This window comes from Ischnura elegans, chromosome 3 (genome assembly GCF_921293095.1).
Source record: "Ischnura elegans chromosome 3, ioIscEleg1.1, whole genome shotgun sequence".
NCBI lineage: Eukaryota > Metazoa > Arthropoda > Insecta > Odonata > Coenagrionidae > Ischnura > Ischnura elegans.
Genome location: NC_060248.1, coordinates 91,637,088 through 91,643,438, shown reverse-complemented (window position 1 = coordinate 91,643,438; position 6,351 = coordinate 91,637,088). Strand labels below are relative to the sequence as shown.

General features: G+C 37.0%; 1 long non-coding RNA gene across 1 annotated transcript; it reads right to left on the bottom strand.

Annotated features, from left to right (window-relative positions):
* Positions 1–1,197: 1,197 nt before the first annotated feature.
* Positions 1,198–3,021, bottom strand: LOC124155058. The gene is made up of 4 exons (XR_006864115.1): positions 3,008–3,021; positions 2,424–2,708; positions 1,739–1,872; positions 1,198–1,342 (listed from the first exon to the last, which is right to left on the bottom strand). It is a non-coding gene; the product is annotated as an uncharacterized LOC124155058 (long non-coding RNA).
* Positions 3,022–6,351: the final 3,330 nt, after the last annotated feature.

The following is a 6,351-nucleotide window of genomic DNA, read 5'->3' as shown; positions in this document are numbered from 1 at the left end:
CAAACATTTGTATTAGTGAGTGAGTGAGTGAGTGGTCGTAAGTGGTCTTTATGGTATATAGGTACGTGGGCTTCAAAGTCAGTGGAAATATTAATAATATTTTGATAGAGGTTTTGTAAGTTAGCCACTAAATGTGCAGTTACCCACCGCACATATAAATTGTTGTTTTTTGAAAGCCTCCAGCGACGACCGGAATTTGGATCTTTGAGGCTACAGCGATCCAAAATCTCACGGGTAAATTAGACATTTGGTCTATTGACCGTTATCAATATTTGAGATAGTGAAATAAATGAAATTCATTATACTTCAATGATATTTCTAGTGAGTGAAAGTTGTTTTTGTCTTATGAATTTCTAAAAATGTATAGATAAATTAACGTGACATGATTTTAAATAATGACGTACAAAATATATAGTTTATACGATAGAGAAGATGTGTCCCAGAAAATGCTTTAGTAACCAAGCATTTTACGTAGTTGCCAAGTCGATGAACCCAAGGACAAAATTAATTTCGATATCGCTCCCGTTCCCGACTCCGGACCATTGTGGATGTTCTCCTAAAGCATTTGCGATCTTAAATCGTCCATATTTGTATTTCTTCGTCGTTTTACTACACAAAAGCAGTTTCCACACCTTAAACTAAAAATATAATGAGAAGAGTTCTCGCTGCTGGATAAACTATTATCCACAAACACGCCTCACTCAGCGGAATCGTCTTCAAACAATGGGCGAATTAAGGAATTGTTGTATTAGGGGTACCTTTCCGTGGTACCATGGTGACGTGCAAAATCTCTATAGTAGGCGATATGTATGTAGTATGTCTGAAGTCTGAAATGGATAAACAAGTAGCTTTCATATATTCATTTATTATTTATAAAGATTGTTTGCTTAACTGATTAATTAAAAGCTTTCTTTGTAGAGCCACTTCAAAGATTACCATCTTATCAATTTGCAAAGGAATTATGTGGGGGGAAAATGATGTTCCCTCCCACCCTCATAATCTGTCTAAGCTTCAAACTGGGACTGGGTAGAATGCATTAGAAAAGGGCTCTTCAAGAGATTCAATCAGAAAACTAAATGCTAGTTTATTCCATTTTTACTAGTAAAAGGACAGTTATGCATACACAAAGAACTCTCTCATACCAGCAAAAAAATTTAGATTAGATAATTACAAAACAGTTTGGTTATTTCTAACTTACCTTGAAAATAAGATCCTTGACACCCTTGTGTGAGCCAAATAATTGGAATACCTCAGGACGCTTGTGGAAGAGAGAGCTGATGGACATTAGAATGGGGCGCATATTAGCAATCTCGGAATCAGTCTTAGTAGCACTGGTGACCACCTGTAGTGCAGATTTAAAAACATGGTAAATAAGTTCACAACTGTCATTCCAATACATGCACTACAAATGCTCCATATTACACTTATAAATAAAAGCTCAATTAATTTACATTTGAATCAAAGTAATGGAGAATAAGATGGCCAAGTGATTATGGAGCACCCATGAAATAATATTTCCATTTAAATTAAATAAATATATAGTTGTGACTATATTTTCTCTGAAGTTTCATGGAGGTCTCAACTTTTTAGTCACATAGGTTCACCCATTCTATGAGATCGCCCACTCACTTGTTATCCGTTTCCATGACATGGGAACAATAATCACTCATTTATTACAAGTATGCTTTCTGTAATTAAAAAGGCGTACTTTATATGAATGCAGTATTATTTTGCTTACCATGTGAGGAGGCACCTTGGCCAAGTTAAAGCGAAGATAATCAGATACTGGAGCAAGTACACCATCAGGACAAACAATTTTGAAGTCATCGGAGTGGAGACCTTTGGACCAATCAGCAAGTTCACCAGCCTCATCTGCGAAGAAGAGGTGGTTCATTACAAATATTGTATAAGCAAGTATAAAGCATCACAGGCATTGGGACTGAATATTATATATATTCATATGCATATATTACATGATTGTATGCTGCTTTCATGTGGTTGGAGCATTTTAGTTGTCCATGAATGCTACTACTTATTCAACATAGAACTGAATTCAACGGTGCATTTTTCGGGGGACATAATAGCGAAGTACCAAAAGAGAATTATAATTCAGGGAGATAATAATAAAGCCAGTTCTGCCATTAAATATAGTGGAAAATTAGGAAGCCTATTCCTCCAACATCAACATTTTATCAATTCTTTAGATGCAATATAAACTCCAAGTATTTACTATTTCCAAGGATGCTTTACAAATTAAAACAGTTCAGTGAGTAATGAATGAAATAGTATCCAATAGATGTAGGTTATGGAGAAAATAGGAGTCTGAATGTAGAAAATACTTTGCAGGTAAAAATATTAAAACCGTTGAGTAAATGAGACGTTATAACAACTAGGTCGGTAGACAGCTAAGAAATCAGACCTACCCGTGTTTTCTTTCACAGCGGTGTGTCTGACAAAGGCAACATCTCCAAGTCCAGTAGCAAGGCAACGGAAAGCTCAAGAGTAGCCGCTGTAATCAGTTGCACTGGCATCAGAGCATTCCTCAAGGCAGAGAGCACCTAGCGAGTCAGGGGCCTCAGGATGGGCTTTCTTGATATCTGGAGTACAACTTCCACCAGAGATAAAGGAGGAAACTGATTCAGTGTATGGGCACTGAGTCTTGCTCGCAAGGTCATGCTCCAATATGTAGTTCAGAGGGACATTCCAGCCTGTAAAATTGAAACAGGGTCTTCATAAGAGGAATATTTCTCATGTCAAGATTGCCATAAAAATAAAAAATACATAATGCACATTAATAATCTAGGAAATTGATGTGCTTTTAAGGAGTTTGAGTAAAGAAATAGAGAGGATAAATTTCATGTGGATTAAAGCGAAGATAATGCCTCACTTATTTGTATGAATAGTGTTTAGGACTAATTTTGGAGCTATTTTGGACAAAAAAAATTTAAATGCCAGAAAATTTAATATTGAAATCCAGTTGACAAATATTTAAGATGCATGTACACACCAGCAGTGCAACAAAAGCCAGTGTGACCGGATTTAGCTCCTCTCAAGTCAGCAAAGGATTGGACAGTTGAGTTGGCTCTGACAACACCCACAGTAGTATCCAGCTGAGTAAGGTTCTGTGGTGTAAATCTCAGCAAGGAAAGGCTTAAGCTGATAATTCCTGGAAAGATGAAAAAGCAATCAGTAATTCTGAGCAAAGTATGTATCAAGCCAATAAAATATCTATCATCCAAATGTGGATAAATGTATCATTTTCCAGACAAATCAGGAAGAATTTGAATTGATTTTTGGAATTTCCCAACTGGGATGAGTGTAACCTTTGCTCACCCATTCCACAAGAAAAAAACAATTAAAAGTATGACTGACTTCATTTAACCAACTATACCTTCTAGCTGAAGTACAATGGTTATTCTCCTCAGACAAGTAATTCCATAAGGGCTACTGATTAACACTAGGAGGACGGGAGTTTCGCGCTACCTAGAAGGACGGCTAGGGGTCATTTAACCCCTAAAATGTATTTTGGAATAAAACGCCTAATTTTCAACCAATATTCAATTAAATCGTATTAATTGTTGAATCAGTTCATTAAAAAACACTATTAAACATTATTAAATATATTTCCATCGTCAAAAGTTAATAACAATTATTTTAAAGAATCATGAATTAAACCGTGTGTAGTAGTCGATTTCAAATCAAATAATGAAAATATATACACTATATACAAAAGTTGTGTTACATGTTTAAACAATAGGGGTACTGGGTTTACAAAATTTGCATTAAATTATTTTAAACTTATTACTTTGTTGTAAATCTCAGACAGATAGTATTTTTTCAGCGCTGTTTCCTCAAAATATTTTTTTGCGCTGAATGCGTTCATTGGACGATTTATTCATCTACATCTAAATCTACAAACTAACCCGCAAGCCGCTTAAAAGCATGTGGCAGGTGGTGTTTGGACACCAGCCATTTGCACATGAAAGGAATTTGGAAAATGGAAAGGAAATTGGTGCAATGATTCAATTTGATGGTATTTGGCACCTTTTTCTTTTTTTGCCCGTGGAGTTATGGCTGTTGGATTTGGAGACGTGTAAATAAATTGATACATGCTATCCATCATGTCTACTCCCGCTTTGTTTTTATTATGAAATAGGATGGCCTCTGGTATTCTTTTATTCGTTTCGGAAATAGTGTCGTCTGAGATCATGCTGCTGAGTGAAAGTACATTATAGTTATAGTTTGCCTGATTCTACGTAAGAGTATGGCCTATGGTATTTTTGAACACTCGCGTTGAATGGTTTACATGGCTATTTTAGGGGTCATGGATATTTGTGCGTCACGCTTGTTTTTTTCAGATCGTCCATGCAAGAGAAGTTTTCCATTTTTTTATGACTTCCTGCCAGCTGGATGGATGGAAAATAATTGTTACAAGTTACATTTATTCCTGAATTCTTGTATGTTACGGTCACTATAATAACTATTTATTTCCTCAACGCTTGATTTGATGGGCAATCATCATCTTTGCCACAATATGGAAATTCATTTAGTCTTGATTTTCATTTCACATCTGTCAAAACCCAGTACTCGATTCCAAATTTGTCTGGTTTATTTGGAACTTACCTCATAAAAGGACAGCTGCATTTTGTTGGATAGAGCTGTGCATTTGCTATCACGCCAAAGTCGCCATCGAAATCACTATCTTGGACTTCATCGCTTCCATTACACGCAGATGTTGATGGATTGGTCAGAATGTCCTTGAACTGTTGTTTACGATTCACTTCCAGACTGATCTTCAATATTCCCTACAGCTATTTGAATCGCGACGATTCTCTTCACTTGATATATTTCTCGACTTCTTACTTTCTTCCTCAACTCGCCACTGATATGCATGCGAAAAAATCTACAAACGAAAGCGCATTATCTTCTCTAGTTGCATTGGAGGTATAGAGAGCTGGAGAGCAAATTCATACAAAAGGACAAAATTTTCAGAAGTAACGCTAATTGCCGTTCAAAAGGCAGGGACTCAACAGCCAACCGTATCCTGATTCGTATCTTCCAGGAACTTGCAGTAATACTTCTTCTTCGACCTACGTGCGGATTCCAAGGGTAGGATTTACAGTAGAATTTTACATTCCACCCAATTCCTCCGCTCTCTCAAAAAGAGACAGGAGTTTTCTTCAGGACGCAGCGTGCAGTCAACCCGCCCCAAACCCCGACGGGGTCAGGCGGCACTAATGCTGGACACACGGCAAAGGGGCTAGGTCAAGTGACAGTGCCGTCAGGCCAGAAAAATGAAAGTTATTCGTAAACCTGATGAGTCGATATTGAAAATTATGTCTCTAAGAGCTTTGAATCTTGGACTACGGAAAACAATTCTTGGGATACGTGACGATTTTCCGGTGTTGGTAATACAATGATCATTGAAAAATAAATAAAATTTAAATATCATAATTACATGAATTTACGCAAATCAAGGATTGAAAAGGTTTTATTTTCCTTTGCTGCCCAAAAAATATCGAAAGAATGTGCACAAAAAGTCGCTATGCCTAGGTTTTCGAATACAGATAGGAGCCCTTGGGACGAAACTGGCATTGAACCGGGTACCTCCAGATTCAAAATGAAGCAAATCATCTACCACACCAGCCTCTTGCTGATAATATGATATACATAGCACTAAAGAGCCCACGGGCAAGAAAATAGCACGAAAACCAGTTGTGGGTCAAATGACCCCTAGCCGTCCTTCTAGGTATAACATGTAATAAAAATTTTAAACAAAACATTATTGTTGAATTTTCACTAATTTGTCAAAATATAGACCAAATTGAACAAAATCAAAAAAATTCAAACTTAAAAAAAATATTTTAATAAGAGAAAAATAAATTTGAATTCTGAAAATGGGTCAAATGACCCCTGCCGTCCTAGTGTTAAGGAAACTGGATGAGCATTTTGAGGCATGTTTCTCCACAATGAAGAATGAAGATGACCACAATGCTTCACGCAGCCACTACCCCTCTTGCATGAAGTATACATTGCAAGAACAAATCATGTGCAGTAGCTAGCAAAACAATACACTTACTTTTGAGCAGTGTGAATTTCTCCACCGTCAAGAGTAACCACATCAGCTCCACCCTTAGAAATGGCAGCCATGCATTCATCAGAAGAGTGTTTCATGACGCATTCCAGTCTTGGTCTGATCTCACGGGGGAATGCAGCCAACTTCAAGGATTCACATTTGGCATGACGACCAATCTCAGACCATGTGCATAATTTCAACGGAGGAAGAGTTCCAAGCTCACGGCTTATGACATCAAGGTAACGAGCTGAAATCCAATCATTAGTAAAGTAATT